Here is a 17,268-nt window from a genome sequence, read left to right as displayed (position 1 = left end):
GACATTAAAGACCCAGGAGACAGAGTTCCGTGTGGTGGAGCAGAAGGTGACAGATATTGAGGACGAGATCCTGGGCCTGGCGGTTAAGACACAGACGCACGAGGCACTTCATAAAAAGTGTACTGAAAGGATCGAGGCCCTAGAAAATGGAGCGCGAATGAAGAACCTTCGGATACTGGGTCTCCCTGAGGGTGTGGAAGGAGTGGACTGTGGAGTGTACGCAAGTACGATGCTGAGCTCACTGATGGGTGCTGAGGCCCCTACGGGCCCCTTGGAGGTGGAGTGGGCAAATCGGATTCCGGCGAGAAGACCAAAAGCGGGAGAACCACCCAGGGCGATAATCGTGCGATTTTACCGCCTTAAGGATAGAGAAGAGGTCCTGAGATGGGATAAAAAGGTGCGGAGTAGCAGATGGGAGAATGCAGTTGTACGGGTATACCAGGATTGGAGTGCGGAGGTGGCGAGAAGGAGGGCGAGCTTCAACCGAGCCAAAGAGGTGTTGCATAAAAGGAAGGTGAAGTTCGGGATGCTGCAGCCGGCAAGACTATGGGTCACGTATCAGGAGAGACACCATTATTTCGAGACGGCGGAGGAAGCATGGACCTTCATCAAAGAAGAGAAATTGGATCGGAACTGAGGGACTGATGCTGCAGGAAATGTTATTGTTAATGTTACGGTGGAAGTTAATTGAGAAGTAAACAGGGAAGGGGGGAGACATTGGGGAAATGTGGGCGCCGGTGAGGGGGGAAAGACGGGACATAGTTGGAGAATGTGGAAGGGGTGGGGGAGGGGAAAGGGAGCTGCGCCATAAGAGGCGGGTCAGGTAAAGGGATGTTCCCGCACCAGAAAGAATAAGGCGGGAAGACAGGCGCAAGGCGGATGGGAGTTCCCCACACAGGGGGGGTCGAGGAGTGAGCAGGAGTAGCTGGGGTCAGTTGAAGTCAGCTGACTTACGGAAGTAATATGGGGGGAGCAATCATGCTAGAAAGAGATCTAGCGGGGAGGGGGGTAGGGAGGGGGAGGGGGGGGGGACAACTGGGTTGCTGCTGCGGAAATCCAAAAGGAAATGGCTAAAGAGTGGGTGGGCGGGGATGGTGTGCGACGCTGGGGGAGCGAGCGGGAGCGCGGAGGCGGGATATGGGACTGGCCTAGAGAAGGTAATGGCTAGTCGACACGGGAGGGGGGCAGGTAGCCCCCTAGTGAGGCTGATCACGTGGAACGTGAGAGGCCTGAACGGACCGATAAAAAGGGCCAGAGTGCTCGCGCATTTGAAAGGACTAAGGGCAGACGTGGTTATGCTCCAAGAGACGCACCTAAAGGTGGCGGACCAAGTTAGGCTAAGGAAAGGATGGGTGGGACAGGTGTTCCACTCAGGACTGGACGCAAAGAATAGAGGGGTGGCCATTTTGGTGGGGAAACGGGTAGCATTTGAAGCAAAGAACATCGTAGCAGATAGCGGAGGTAGATATGTAATGGTGAGTGGCAGGCTGGAGGGAATGGAGGTCGTGTTGGTTAACGTGTATGCCCCAAACTGGGACGATGCGGGATTTATGAGACGGATGCTGGGGCGTATACCGGACCTGGAGGTAGGAAACTTGATTTTAGGAAGGGACTTTAATACGGTGCTGGACCCGGGGCTAGATAGATCCAGCTCAAGGACCGGAAGAAGGCCGGCAGCGGCCAAGGTACTTGAGGGGTTTATGGACCAAATGGGGGGAGTGGATCTATGGCGATTTCTTAGACCTAGGGCTCGGGAGTTTTTCTTCTTCTCCCATGTCCATAAAGTGTACTCCCGGATAGATTTTTTTGTTTTGGGAAGGTCGTTGATCTCTAGGGTGGAAGAAGCTGAGTACTCAGCCATAGCGGTTTCGGATCATGCCCCACATTGGGTGGACCTGGAATTAGGAGAGGAAAGGGAGCAGAGAACACTCTGGCGATTAGATGTGGGACTGATGGCGGATGAGGGAGTGTGTGCAAGAGTGCGGGGGTGTATTGAGAGATATCTGGAGGTCAATGACGACGGCGAGGTCCCTGTGGGAGTGGTATGGGAAGCACTAAAAGCGGTGGTCAGAGGAGAGCTGATCTCCATTGGGGCCCACAAAAGGAAAACAGAGGCCAAGGAAAGGGAAAGATTACTGGGGGAGATTTTAAGGGTGGATAGGGAATTTGCAGAGACCCTGGAGGAGGAATTGTACAGGGAGAGGAGACGACTCCAGACGGAATTTGACCTTCTGACCACCAGAAAGGCGGAGGTACTGTGGAGGAAGGCACAGGGGAGGAGGTATGAATATGGGGAAAAGGCGAGTCGCCTGTTGGCTCATCAATTGCGAAAGAGGGCAGCAGCGAGGGAGATAGGAGGAATTAGAGACGAAAGGGGAGACACGGTGCGAAGGGCAGGAAAGATAAATGAGGTGTTCAAGACCTTCTATGAGGAACTGTATAGATCAACCCCCAGAGGGAGAGGAGGGGATGCGGCAGTTCCTGGACCAATTGAGGTTCCCGAAAGTGGAGGAGCGGGGGGTGGTAGGCCTGGGGGCACCGATTGGGGTGGACGAGGTTATTAAGGGGCTGGGAAGCATGCAAGCAGGGAAGGCCCCGGGACCAGACGGGTTCCCGGTGGAATATTACAGAAAATATGTGGACTTGTTGGCCCCGTTGATGGTGAGGACGTTCAATGAGGCCAGGGAAGGGGGGACTCTACCCCCGACGATGTCGGAGGCGACGATATCGTTAATTTTGAAGAGGGATAAAGATCCGTTGCAGTGCGGGTCCTATAGACCCATTTCATTATTGAACGTGGACGCCAAATTGTTGGCAAAGGTACTGGCATCGAGGATAGAGGACTGTGTCCCGGGGGTGGTGCACGAAGACCAGATAGGGTTCGTAAAAGGGAGACAACTGAATGTTAACGTGCGACGACTATTAGGGGTGATAATGATGCCCCCAGTGGAGGGGGAGGCAGAGATAGTGGCGGCAATGGACGCAGAGAAGGCATTTGATAGGGTGGAGTGGGAGTATTTATGGGAAGTGTTAAGGAGGTTTGGGTTTGGGAACGGGTTTATTAGCTGGGTTAGACTTCTTTATGGGGCTCCAACGGCAAGCGTAGTTACAGGTCGACATAGATCGGAGTATTTCCGACTATATAGGGGAACAAGACAGGGATGCCCGCTGTCTCCATTGTTGTTCGCGTTGGCAATTGAACCTCTGGCCATGGCGTTGAGAGACTCCAGGAAATGGAGAGGGGTGATTAGAGGGGGAGAAGAACACCGAGTCTCGTTATACGCGGATGACCTATTGTTATACGTGTCGGACCCAGCGGGGGGGATGATAGAGGTTATGCGAATTTTGAGGGGGTTCGGGGATTTCTCGGGGTATAGGCTAAACATGGGGAAGAGTGAATTATTTGTGATACATCCAGGGGACCAGAGTAGAGAGATAGAAGGCTTGCCTCTAAGGAAAGTGGAAAGAAACTTCCGATACCTGGGGATTCAGATCGCTAGGAGCTGGGGAACCTTGCACAGACTTAATCTGACACGGTTGGTAGAACAAATGGAGGAGGACTTCAAGAGGTGGGACATGCAGCCTCTATCGCTGGCGGGCAGGGTGCAAGCAATTAAGATGATGGTCCTCCCGAGGTTCTTATTTGTATTTCAATGTCTCCCTATACTAATCACCAAGACCTTTTTTAATAAAATAGACAGGAGCATCACGAGCTTCGTGTGGGCAGGGAAAGTTCCGAGAGTAAGGAGGGGGTTCCTTCAGCGTAGTAGGGACAGAGGAGGATTGGCACTACCGAACTTGGGCGATTACTATTGGGCCGCCAATGTGGCAATGATACGTAAATGGATGATGGAGGGTGAGGGAGCGGCGTGGGAAAGACTGGAGAGAAAGTCCTGTAAAGGGACGAGTTTAGAGGCGCTGGTGACGGCGCCGCTACCGATCTCACCTAAAAGGTTTACCACGAACCCGGTGGTGGCGACAACATTGAATATCTGGGGACAGTGGAGGCGACAGAGAGGGGTGCGGGGAGCCCTGGTGGGGTCCCCAATCAGGAACAACCATAGGTTCGCCCCAGGAAGAATGGATGGAGGATTTCAGAGCTGGTACCAGTTGGGAATTAGGAGGGTGGGAGATTTATTTATAGATGGGACTTTTGCGAGCTTGGGAGCATTGGAGGAAAAGTATAAGTTGCCCCGGGGAAATTTCTTGAGATATATGCAGGTGAGGGCGTTTACTAGACAACAGGTGAGGGAATTTCCGTTGCTCCCGACACAGGGGATACAGGACAGGGTGCTTTCAGGGGTGTGGGTCGGAGAGGGCAAGGTGTCAGAGATTTACCGAGAGATGAGGGAAGAGGGGGAGGAGTCGGTGGGCGAACTAAAAGGAAAGTGGGAAGAAGAACTAGGGGAGGAGATAGAGGAGGGTATGTGGGCTGATGCCCTAAGCAGGGTAAATTCCTCTTCCTCATGCGCCAGGCTTAGCTTGATTCAATTTAAGGTGCTACATAGAGCACACATAACGGGAGCAAGATTGAGCAGGTTCTTTGGAGTGGAGGACAAATGTGGGAGGTGTGGCGGGAGCCCGGCAAACCACGCACATATGTTTTGGGCATGCCCGGCACTGGAAGGGTATTGGAAGGGAGTGATGGGAGTGATTTCGCGGGTGGTGAAGGCCCGGGTCAAACCAGGCTGGGGGTTAGCTCTATTTGGAGTTGCGGAAGAGCCGGGAGTGCAGGAGGCGAAAGAGGCCGACGTTGTGGCCTTTGCGTCCCTAGTAGCCCCGGCGCAGGATCCTACTCTTGTGGAAGGAGGCGAAACCCCCCGGACTGGAGGCCTGGGTAAATGATATGGCGGGGTTCATTAAACTGGAGCAGATAAAGTTTGCCCTGAGAGGATCGGCTCAAGGGTTCACCAGGCGGTGGCAGCCATTTCTCGACTACCTAGGGGAACGTTAGAGGGAAGACAGATGACCAGCAGCAGCAACCCAGGGGGGAGGGGGGGGAGGGGGAGGGGGGGGGGGGGGGTTTAGTTTAGTTTAGGTCAAAGATAAAGGGGTTTTGTTACTTGTGTATTGTTAAAAATTTCTGTATTGTTATTGTTGCGTTTGCTTTGTAAGAGGGGAAAAATTGCTGTTTGGGAAAAAAATTTCAATAAAACATATTTAAAAAAAAAAACATAGGGGACTACATGAACAAAATTAGCGCAGTAGGTGAGTTTTGGTTCAACCCCACCACACTCAGCACGGACCGACAGGTTAGGGCAGTCCTGCAAAAGAACAGGGCAGCATTCGCGACCTACAAGCACGACTGTGGACGGATGACTGGCTCCGTACAAATAACAGGACCGGACCCTAGACCCCAAAAGCAGTACGGATTCCCCCTAGAAGCAGAGGGAGAAATCCTAAAAGTTATAGAGAGCTTATTAGAGCAGGGCGTACTAAGACCGGTAGCCTCTACTAATAATGCCCCGATTTGGCCAGTGAGAAAGCCCGACGGATCATGGCGTTTGACCATTGATTATCGGGAACTCAATAAAGTCACCCCCGCAGCAGCCCCCACCGTAGCAACCAGTCCCGAGACCATGCTCAAACAGGGACTCAATACCCGATATTTCACGGTTTTGGACGTCAGTAATGGATTTTGGTCCATTCCATTGGCAAAGGCGTGCCAGTATAAATTTGCCTTCACTTTCCGAGCGCAGCAGTACACGTGGACATGCCTGCCTCACGGCTTCCACATCTCCCCCTCCATTTTCCACCGACAGCTGGCAAATGGACTAGCAAAATTTTCTCGCCCCGAATGTCTGGTACAGTATGTAAATGATCTACTACTGCAGACAGACACTAAGGAAGAGCACATTGAGCTTCTGTCCGAACTCCTGGAATTGTTACAGTCAATTGGATGTAAAGTAAACCCCAAAAAGGCCCAGATATTGGAAGAGAAAGTGGTATATTTGGGTACTATTATCACACACGGCAAACGCGAGATCTAGCACAAAAGAATTGACTCGATCGCTAAATTGCCCCTTCCCCAGAACGTTTCAGCCCTCTGGTCGTTTTTAGGACTGGTTGGCTACTGCCGAAACCACATTGACGGTTTCGCCAGCAAGGCAGCGCCCCTCTCAGACCTCCTAAAGAAAGGAGCCCCCTGGGAGTGGCTTCCGCAGCATACGGATGCTGTGGAATCATTAAAACAGGCGCTCATAGCCGCCCCCGCACTACAAGTTCCAGACCCGCTTTCCCCTTACGCTATAGAGGTAGCGACCACAGACCGCACCCTTTCAGCCGTGCTCCTACAGGAACGGCACGATCAGCTAAGACCCGTGGCTTATGCCTCCCGAATTTTAGATGCTGTGGAGCAGGGATTTTCAGCCTGTGAGAGGCACCTGCTCGCAGTTTTCTGGGCAGTCCAGTACTTTTCATACATTACCGGACTGAACCTCATCACCATTTTGACCGAGCACACCCCCACCCAACTTTTACTGGACGGACGACTTAAAGACGGTACCGTCACTTCCGGGTGCGGCGATGACCAGCTGAGTCGCACGTTTCGGCAGCTCCCTGTGAAACGGACTTTTGGGCTCTTGATAGGAGCCCCAACGGCAATTTTAACGGCTGAAAACACCGTGCGGTAAACCAGAAGGGTGTTCCCCCTGGACACGGATGGAAAAAGGAGAGGAAAGTGGCCGGATTGCAGCGGATCCTTTGGAACAACGGCAAGGAAGGCAAGCAGAAACCAAGATGGCGTTGGAAGGTGGCAGTTTCATATGGGGCCCTGAACAACAAGAGTTTTTGAAACGCTGCGTGGAGGAGATAAAAAAGGAAATGAAGAAAGAGTTGTTGGCCCCGATATTACAGGCGATTGAAGGGCTGAAAGAGGAACAAAAGACCCAGGAGCAGGAGCTTCGGGTCGTGAAGGCGAAAGCAGCAGAGAATGAAAACGACATACAGGGCCTGGTGGTGAAGTCGGAGATACAGGAGGCACACCAGAAACGATCTGTGGAGAGGTTGGAGGCACTGGAAAATAACGCAAGGAGGAACAACTTGAGGATTCTTGGCCTTCTTGAAGGTGTGGAGGGGGCGGACGTCGGGGCATATGTGAGCACGATGCTGCACTCGTTAATGGGAGTGGAGGCCCCGACGGGTCCGTTGGAGGTGGAGGGAGCATACCGAGTTATGGTGCGAGGACCGAGAGCAGGAGAAGCTCCCAGAGCCATAGTGGTGAGATTTCTCCGTTTTAAGGATAGAGAAATGGTCCTTAGATGGGCGAAGAAAACTCGGTGTAGTAAATGGGAGAACGCGGTGATCCGCGTCTATCAAGATTGGAGTGCGGAGGTGGCGAGAAGGAGGGCGAGCTTTAATCGGGCCAAAGCGGTACTTCACAAAAAAAAGATAAAGTTTGGAATGCTGCAACCGGCAAGACTGTGGGTCACATATCAAGGGAGGCACCACTACTTTGAGACGGCGGATGAAGCGTGGACTTTTATTGTAGAAGAAAAATTGGAATGATTGGACTACGAAAATGAACGTTTGGACAAAGTGGTGGGACGAGTGGGGGGGGGGGGGGGGGCGAAGAGGGATTGTATGATTAATCCTGCGGTATGGTAACTTTTCTTTCTCCCACAGGTGGTGATGGGGGGAGGTGGGGAGGGAGAGGAGATGGGGCGTTGGCCATGGGAGGCGGGGCCGAGGGAGAGGCGCGGGCTTGGTTCCCGCGCTATGATAATTATGGCGGGAATAGAGAAGCAGGAAGGAGGGGGCGCCGCACGGGGCGAGCCGTGATCACGGGGGGAAGCCGAGGTCAGCCAGAGTTTGCTGACTTCTGGGAGCAACATGGGGGGAGTAATTACGCTAGCGGGGGGTCTAGCGGGGGGCGGGGGGGGGAGGGGGGAATTACTGGGTTGCTGCTGCTGGGGAAAGGGGGGAGTGGGTGCGGGAAAGGATGGGCGGGGGGGCACCGTCTGGGAGAAATACAGCCGCGTGGGAACTGGGCGAGAAGCTGGAAAAAGATGATGGCTAACCGGCAAGGGGGGGGGGTGGGAAGCCCCCCAACTCGGCTGATCACGTGGAACGTGAGGGGGCTTAACGGGCCGATAAAGAGGGCACGAGTACTCGCACACCTTAAGAAACTTAAAGCAGATGTGGTCATGTTACAGGAAACGCACCTGAAACTGATAGATTAGGTTAGGTTGCGCAAAGGATAGGTAGGGCAGGTGTTCCATTCGGGGCTGGATGCGAAAAACAGGGGGGTGGCTATATTAGTGGGGAAGCGGGTAATGTTCGAGGCAAAGACTATAGTGGCGGATAACGGGGGCAGATACGTGATGGTGAGTGGCAAATTACAGGGAGAGATGGTGGTGTTGGTAAACGTGTATGCCCCGAATTGGGACGATGCCAATTTTATGAGGCGAATGCTAGGACGCATCCCAGACCGAGAGACCGGAAAGCTGATAATAGGGGGAGACTTTAACACGGTGTTGGAACCAAGGCTGGATAGGTCGAAGTCCAGGACTGGTAGGAGGCCGGCAGCAGCCAAGGTGCTTAAGGATTTTATGGAGCAGATGGGAGGGGTGGACCCGTGGAGATTCAGTAGACCTAGGAGTAAGGAGTTCTCGTTTTTCTCCTATGTCCATAAAGTCTATTCACGCATAGACTTTTTTGTGTTGGGTAGGGCATTGATCCCGAGGGTGAGGGGAACGGAATATACGGCTATAGCCATTTCGGATCATGCCCCACACTGGGTAGACTTGGAGATAGGGGAGGAAACAAGAGGGCGTCCACCCTGGAGAATGGACATGGGACTAATGGCGGATGAGGGGGTGTGCTTAAGGGTGAGGGGATGCATTGAAAAGTACTTGGAACTCAATGACAATGGGGAGGTTCAGGTGGGAGTGGTCTGGGAGGCGTTGAAGGCGGTGGTTAGGGGGGAGCTGATATCAATAAGGACACATAAAGGGAAGCAGGAGAGTAAGGAACGGGAGCGGTTGTTGCAAGAACTTTTGAGGGTGGACAGACAGTATGCGGAAGCACCGGAGGAGGGACTGTATAGGGAAAGGCAAAGGCTGCATGTGGAATTTGACTTGCTGACCACAGGCACTGCAGAGGCACAATGGAGGAAGGCGCAGGGTGTACAGTATGAATATGGAGAGAAGGCGAGCAGATTGCTGGCACCAATTGAGGAAAAGGGGAGCAGCGAGGGAAATAGGGGGGGTGAGAGACGAAGATGGAGAGACGGAGCGGGGAGCGGAGAGAGTGAATGAAGTGTTTAAGACATTTTATAAAAAATTGTATGAAGCTCAACCCCCGGATGGGAGGGAGAGAATGATGGAGTTTTTGGATCGGCTGGAAATTCCCAAGGTGGAAGAGCAGGAAAGGATGGGATTGGGAGCACAGATCACGGTAGAAGAAGTGGTGAAAGGAATTAGGAACATGCAGACGGGAAAGGCCCCGGGACCGGACGGATTCCCAGTTGAATTTTACAGAAAATATTTGGACTTGCTCGCCCCGCTACTGACGAGGACCTTCAACGAGGCAAAGGAAAGGGGACAACTGCCCCCGACTATGTCAGAAGCAACGATATCGCTTCTTTTAAAGAAGGAAAAGGATCCGCTACAATGCGGGTCCTACAGACCAATCTCCCTCCTCAATGTAGATGCCAAGGTCTTGGCCAAGGTAATGGCAATGAGAATAGAGGAATGTGTCCCGGGGGTGGTTCATGAGGACCAAACTGGGTTTGTGAAGGGGAGACAGCTGAACACGAACATACGGAGGTTGTTAGGGGTAATGATGATGGCCCCACCAGAGGGTGAAACGGAGATAGTAGTGGCGATGGATGCCGAGAAAGCATTTGATAGAGTGGAGTGGGATTATCTGTGGGAGGTGTTGAGGAGATTTGGGTTCGGAGAGGGGTATGTTAGATGGGTGCAGCTGTTGTATAGGGCCCCAGTGGCGAGTGTGGTCACGAATGGACGGGGATCGGCATATTTTCGGCTCCATAGAGGGACAAGGCAGGGATGTCCTCTGTCCCCATTAATGTTTGCACTGGCGATTGAGCCCCTGGCGATAGCGCTGAGAGGTTCCAAGGGATGGAGGGGAATACTTAGGGGAGGAGAAGAACACCGGGTATCTTTATATGCGGATGATCTGCTACTATATGTGGCGGATCCAGCGGAGGGGATGCCAGAAATAATGCGGATACTAGTGGAGTTTGGGGATTTTTCAGGGTATAAATTGAACATGGGAAAGAGTGAGCTGTTTGTGGTGCATCCAGGGGAGCAGAGTAGAGAAATAGAAGACCTACCGTTGAGGAAGGTAACAAGAGACTTTCGTTACCTGGGGATCCAGATAGCTAAGAATTGGGGCACATTGCACAGGCTAAATTTGATGCGGTTGGTGGAACAGATGGAGGAAGATTTCAAGAGATGGGACATGGTAGCATTGTCAATGGCGGGGAGGGTGCAGGCAGTTAAGATGGTGGTCCTCCCGAGATTCCTTTTTGTGTTTCAGTGTCTCCCGGTGGTGATCACGAAGGCTTTTTTCAAAAGGATAGAAAAGAGTATTATGGGTTTTGTTTGGGCCGGGAAGACTCCGAGAGTGAGGAAGGGATTCTTACAGCGTAGTAGGGATAGGGGGGGGCTGGCACTACCGAGCCTAAGTGAGTATTATTGGGCCGCTAATATTTCAATGGTGAGTAAGTGGATGGGAGAGGAGGAAGGAGCGGCGTGGAAGAGATTAGAGAGGGCGTCCTGTAGGGGGACCAGCCTGCAGGCTATGGTGACAGCCCCATTGCCGTTCTCACCAAGGAACTATACCACGAGTCCGGTGGTGGTAGCTACACTGAAGATTTGGGGACAGTGGAGACGACATAGGGGAAAGACCGGAGCACTGGGGGGGTCCCCGATAAGAAACAACCATAGGTTTGCCCCGGGGGGAATGGATGGGGGATATGGAATGTGGCAAAGAGCAGGTATAACGCAATTGAAAGATCTATTTGTGGATGGGAAGTTTGCGAGTCTGGGAGCGCTGACCGAGAAATATGGGTTGCCCCAAGGGAATGCATTCAGGTACATGCAATTGAGGGCTTTTGCGAGGCAGCAGGTGAGGGAATTCCCGCAGCTCCCGACACAAGAGGTGCAGGACAGAGTCATCTCAAAGAAATGGGTGGGGGACGGTAAGGTGTCGGATATATATAGGGAAATGAGAGACGAAGGGGAGACTATGATGGACGAACTAAAAGGGAAATGGGAAGAAGAGCTAGGGGAGGAGATTGAGGAGGGGATGTGGGCAGATGCCCTAAACAGGGTAAACTCGTCGTCCTCGTGCGCCAGGCTAAGCCTGATTCAGTTTAAGGTATTACACAGGGCACATATGACTGGAACACGGCTCAGTAAATTTTTTGGGGTGGAGGATAGGTGTGCGAGGTGCTCGAGAAGCCCAGCGAATCATACCCATATGTTTTGGTCATGCCCGGCACTACAGGGGTTTTGGATGGGGGTGACAAAGGTGCTTTCAAAAGTAGTAGGAGTCCGGGTCGAACCAAGCTGGGGGTTGGCTATATTTGGGGTTGCACAAGAGCCGGGAGTGCAGGAGGCGAAAGAGGCCGATGTTTTGGCCTTTGCGTCCCTAGTAGCCCGGCGCAGAATATTGCTAATGTGGAAAGAAGCCAAGCCCCCGGGGGTGGAGACCTGGATAAATGATATGGCGGGGTTCATAAAGTTAGAGCGGATTAAGTTCGTCCTAAGGGGGTCGGCTCAAGGGTTTACTAGGCGGTGGCAACCGTTCGTCGAATATCTTGCGGAAAGATAGATAGGGGAGAACAAAGAAGGCAGCAGCAGCAGCCCAGGACTTGGGGGGTGGGGGGGGGGGGGGGGGGGGGTGGGGGGGGGGGTGGCCTGAGACAAGGCAGTTGCCAATTAGGGCTAGTTTTTATTTTTTGTTATTTAATATTTATTTATTTGTTGTTGTTTTCTTTTGTTCTTGTTTAAATAAAAAAGGTCATTATTATCTGTATTGTTACAATGTTGTGTAAAGGATGCACAATGTACTGTGTTGGTTGACCAAAAATTTTCAATAAAATATTATTTAAAAAAAAAAAAGACGGTACCGTCAGCCAAATCCGCGCTGCTAGGTGGACCCTTCTCTTACAAGGACGGGACATCACAGTAAAACGGACCAAAACACACACATACTTAGCGGACAATTTACAGTACCCCGGACCCCCCATGAGTGTGAAATCATCTCGCCCCACCATAATACAGGCCCCTTTATAGCTAAAACACCCCCCAGAAAACTAGCCACTCCATCTCAGAACCCCCCTCACCCAGACACGTGTGATCCCATTAGGATCTATGTGGATGGATCTTCCACAGTCTTGGATGGGCAACGCATAACAGGTTGTGGGATTTATGTGGAGGACGCGCAGGGACGCGCCCTCGAGGAAATCGCATTAAAATTACCCGGACACTTATGCGCGCAGGCAGCAGAGCTTGCGGCCATCGCCTACATAGTAGAGCACCCAGATTCCTTCCCCAGCCCAGCAGACATATATTCAGACAGCCTATACATCTGCAACAGCCTCACAGAATTTCTGCCCCTCTGGGAAACAAGAGGATTTGTTTCCGCGGATGGAAAACCCCTCCCCTCAGCCCCATTACTCAGCCATATTTTGTAAAAACCGGGCGCCGAGGTCCCAGGTTCGATCCCGGCTCTGGGTCACTGTCCGTGTGGAGTTTGCACATTCTCCCCGTGTTTGCGTGTGTTTTGCCCCCACAGCCCAAAGATGTGCAGAGTAGGTGGATTGGCCCTATGCTAAATTGCCCCTTAATTGGAAAAAATGAATTGGATATTCTAAAAAAAATTTTTTTTTAAGTATGGCAAGTTTTGGGAACCTTGGATAGCGAGGGGCATTGTGGGCCTTGTCCAAAAGAAAAAGGAGGGATTTGTAAGGGCTAGAAGGCTGGGAACATACAAGGTCCGTGAGGAATATAAGGAAAGTAGGAAGGGACTTAAGCAAGGAGTCAGGAGGGCTAAAGGGGTTACGAAAAATCATTGGCAAACAGGATTAAGGAAACGCCCAGGGCTTTTTACAAGTAAATCAAGAGCAAGAGGGTAGCCTGGGAAAGTGTTGGCCCACTCAACGACAGAGGAGGGAATCTACGCGTGGAATCAGAGGAAATGGGTGAGGTATTAAATTAATACTTTGCATCAGTATTCACCAAAAAGAAGGACATGGTGAATGATGAGTCTGGGGAAGGATGTGTAGATAGCCTGGGTCACATTGAGATCCAAAAGGAGTTGTTGGGCACCTTAAAAACATGAAGGTAGATAAGTCCCCAGGGACTGATGGGGTCTACCCAGAACACTGGTCAACAGAGCAGCTGGTGGAGTTTCTGAATGCTAAGTTCAGCCAGCAGAGGAACACCTGGCCAAAGTGGTGCAGCCGATTAAAGACGGGATGGAGAGAGTGGAACAGAGGCTGGAGTCCCAGGGCCGGGCGATCCAGAACGTGGAGGAGGCGGTGGGGAAGCACAAGGAGCAGTTTGCCTCATTGATGGCCGAGGTGAACCGCTCCAGAAGGCAGAATGTGAGGATTGTGGGGATCGCATCAAAGGAGCGGAGGCGGCACATACGTGGCCAAAACGCTGGAGCAGTTAAATCTTTTTTATAACTCTTTTTATTAATGTCACAAGTAGGCTTACATTAACACTGCAGTGAATTTACTGTGAAAAGCCCCCAGTCGCCACACTCCGGCACCTGTTCGGGTCACTGAGGGAGAATTCAGAATGTCCAAATTACCTAACAAGCAAGTCATTCGGGGCTTGTGGGAGGAAACCGGAGCACCCGGACGAAACCCACGCAGACACGGGGAGAACGTGCAGCCTCCACGCAGACATCGAACCTGGGTCCCTGGCGCTGTGAAGCAACAGTGCTAACCACTGTGCTACTGTGCTGCTCTGTTGGCGGAACTGCTGAGATTGTCCGGTCTCTGGGTGAAGAAATTTATCCTCACCTCAGTCCTAAAAGGTTATCCTTATCCTCAAACTATGACCCCTAGTTCTGACTCCCCCACCATCGGGAACATTCTTTCTGAATCTACCCTGGGCACAATTCTCCCCCCCCCCACGCCTGGTGGGAGAATCGCCGGGGCGCCGCGTGAATCGCGCCACGCCGCCCCGACCCCCGCACGTGATTCTCCCACCCCCCGGAAATCAGCGGCGTGCGATTCGCGCCGGGCCGCTCGGAGAACCGGCGAGCGGCGATTCTCCGGCCCGGATGGGCCGAGCGGCCGCTATGACAGACCGTCCACCCCTGGTCGCTGCCGGCGGGAACTCTGCAGGAACGCTGGGGGGCGGCCTGTGGGGGAGGGAGGGGGGCTCCTTCACCGGGGTGGCCTCCGATGGGGTCTGGCCCGCGATCGAGGTCCACCGATCGGCGGGCCGGCCTCTCCCCCCCCCGGGCCTACCTCCTTTCGATCGCGGCTCCAGAACACCGTCGCCATGTTGGTGAGGGGCCGGCGTGCGTAAGACATTCCCCGCGCATGCGCAGGATGACGCGGCCCAACTGCGCATGCACAGGATTGGGCTGCCCCAACTGCGCATGCGCGGGTTGGCGATGGGTGCCGCGTAAGGACGCTGGAGGGGCGTGAACCACTCCAGCGCCGTGCTGGCCCCCTGTGGGGGCCTGAATAGGTCGTGCCCGGGCACTGTTCGCGCCGTCGTGAAATGCGACGGCATTCACGACGGCGCGAACACTTGGCCTCCATATCGGAGAATCGCCCCCCCTGTCTAATCCTGCTAGAATTTAATAAGTTTCTATGAGATCTGGTTACCACTGTTGCTTCACAGCGCCAGGGACCTGGGTTCGATTCCCGACTTGGGTCACTGTCTGTGTGGAGTCTGAACATCCTCCCTGTGTCTGCGTGGGTTTCCTCCGGGTGCTCCGGTTTCTTCCCACAATCCAAAGATATGCAGGTTAGGTGGATTGGCCATTCTAAATTGCCTTTAGTGTCCAAAAAGGTTCGGTGGGGTTACTGGGTCACGGGGATAGGATGGAGGTGTGGGCTTAGGTAGGGTGCTCTTTCCAAGGGCTGTTGCAGACTCGATGGGCTGAATGGCCTCCTTCTGCACTGTAAATTCTCTCTCACTCTTCTAAACTCCAATGAATATAATCCTAACCGACTTAGTCTCTCTTTACATGACAGTCCCACCATCCCAGGAATCAGCCTGGTAAACCTTTGGCTCATTGTGAAAGCTTTGTCAAAATATACTCACTCCGGGATAAAGCAGGATAATCCAAAGGAGGGAGTGCAACAAAAGTTTGCCTGACTGATTCCTGGTATGGAAGGATTGACATTGAGTTGGAGATTGAATCGGTTAGGATTGTATTCGCTGGAGTTCCGAACAATGAGGGGAAATCTCAGAAACCGATAAAATTCCAACAGGACTGGACAGGGTAGATGCAGGAAGCATGTTCCCGATGGTGGGGGAGTCCAGAACCAGGGGTTAATGTAATACACTCACTGATAAATCCAATAGAGAATTCAGAATGAGAATTCTCATGTAGCAACTAGTTGTGTGGTTAACAGCGCTGTGAGAATGTGGAACCACAGGGAGCAGTTGAGGTAGAGGAGAGATGTATTCACTGGGAATCTGGATAACCAGTTGAAGGGGCAAGGAAAGATAAGCTGAGACAAAGAGGAGTGGGACGATGCGCGTATGGAGAATAAACATCCAGCATGGATCTGAACAGAGAAGCACATGGAATGGAATGACAAGTGGTAAATTGGATTCAAAATTGGCTCAGAGGTAGGAAGCAAAGGGTAATGGCCAATGGGTGATTTTGTAACTGGAAGATTATATCCAGTGGGGTTCCACAAGGCCCTGTACCAGTTCCCTTGCTTTTTATGGTGTGTATATCAATAACTTAGATTCAAATACAGGTGGCATCACTTAGAAATTTGCCATTGATGTGAAAATTAGTAGTGTGGTTGATAGTGATGTAATTTCCATGAAACAGTCATAGAGTTGTTACAGCATAGAAAGAGGCCCTTCGGCCCATAGTGTCTGGGCTTACCATCAAGCACCTATCTATTCTAATCCCATTTTTCAGCACTTGGTCCATGGCCTTGTACTTTATGGCATTTCAAACCCACATCTAAATGCTTCTTGAATGTTGTGGCGGTTCCGCCTCTACGACCCTTTCAGGCAGCGAGTTCCAGAGTCCCACCACCCTCCGAGGTTTGTCCTCACATCCCCCTAAACCTCGTGCCCCTTACAGTAAATCTATGCTCCCTGGTCATTGACCCCTCCACGAAGGGGAAACATTGCTTCCTATCCATCCTATCTAGGCCTCTCATAATAATATACATTTCTTTTTTCTTTAAATATTTTACTGAGGTATTTGAAAATTTTTATAAAAATAACATGGACAATGACATCACCATGGTAAAATAAACATTTCCCCCCATCTCAATCTTCACACACCTCAACCATCCAACAACAAACCCTCCCCCCCCCCCACCTTGGAATACTGCTTCTGCTGACATTTTAATTTTCCCCGAGAAAGTCGACGGACGGCTGCCACCTCCGGGTGAACCCTAACATTGACCCTCTTAAGGCAAACTCTATTTTCTCGAGACTGAGAAACCCAGGTCTCCACACTCGGGGGCTTCGAGTCCCTCCACATTAACAGGATCCGTCTCCGGGCTACCAGGGAGGCAAAGGCCAGGACGTCAGCCTCTTTCGCCCCCTGAACTCTCGGATCTTCCGACACTCCAAAGATCGCCACCTCCGGACTCGGCACCACCCGTGTTTTTAGCACCGTGGACATTGCCTTAGCAAAATCCTGCCAAAACCCTCTAAGCTTCGGGCATGCCCAAAACATGTGGACATGATTTGCTGGGCTTCCCGCGCACCTCGCACACCTATCCTCTACCCTGAAAAACTTACTCATCCTAGCCACTGTCATGTGTGCCCGGTGGACTACCTTAAATTGTATCAGGCTAAGCCTGGCACATGATGAGGATGTGTTAACCCTACTTAGGGCATCCACCCATAGACCCGCCTCTATCTCTCCTCCTGGCTTGTCCTCCCACTTTCCCTTAAGCTCCTCCACCGGGGTTTCCTCTGCCTCCGAAAGCTCCTGGTAAATAAATAATATACATTTCAATCAGGTCCCCCCTCAGCCTTCTCTGCTCCAAGGAAAACAACCCAGCCTAACCAGTCTCTCTCTCGACAACTGATTATATCGATTTTCCATAGACAGTAGGGTAAG

The 17,268-nt window shown here is 52.2% G+C and overlaps 1 protein-coding gene across 3 annotated transcripts in view; it reads right to left on the bottom strand.

Annotated features, from left to right (window-relative positions):
- The window catches only part of xrra1 (X-ray radiation resistance associated 1), a 136,557-nt gene that overhangs the window by 33,332 nt on the left and 85,957 nt on the right, over positions 1 to 17,268 (bottom strand). The window lies entirely within an intron of this gene.

The sequence above is a fragment of the Scyliorhinus torazame genome, chromosome 15 (genome assembly GCF_047496885.1).
Source record: "Scyliorhinus torazame isolate Kashiwa2021f chromosome 15, sScyTor2.1, whole genome shotgun sequence".
Classification (NCBI taxonomy): Eukaryota; Metazoa; Chordata; class Chondrichthyes; order Carcharhiniformes; family Scyliorhinidae; genus Scyliorhinus; species Scyliorhinus torazame.
The sequence above is the reverse complement of the archived record's forward strand: the minus strand, read 5'-3'. Positions and strand labels throughout refer to the sequence as shown.